This window comes from Arachis duranensis, chromosome 5, assembly GCF_000817695.3.
Source record: "Arachis duranensis cultivar V14167 chromosome 5, aradu.V14167.gnm2.J7QH, whole genome shotgun sequence".
Taxonomy (NCBI): Eukaryota; Viridiplantae; Streptophyta; class Magnoliopsida; order Fabales; family Fabaceae; genus Arachis; species Arachis duranensis.
The window spans coordinates 65,049,655-65,049,958 of NC_029776.3; positions in this window are offsets into that span (position 1 = coordinate 65,049,655).

Sequence of the window (304 nt, forward strand, 5' to 3'; positions counted from 1 at the left end):
ATCATCTGTCCCGAATAGAACCAGTAGCTGGGGCGTCCCTCCCTTCTACTGAGATCTCTGAGACTTTCCCAGATGAGTAACTTTTTGCCATTCAGGAAGCTCCATGGTTTGCTGATATTGCAAATTACAAAGCTGTGAGGTTCATACCCCAGGAGTATAGCAGGGTGCAAAGAAAGAAATTAATTTCAGATGCCAGGTACTACCTATGGGATGAGCCATATCTCTTTAAGAGATGTGCAGACGGAATGATCCACAGATGTGTACCCAGAGAGGAAGCACAAAGGATCCTGTGGCATTGCCATGG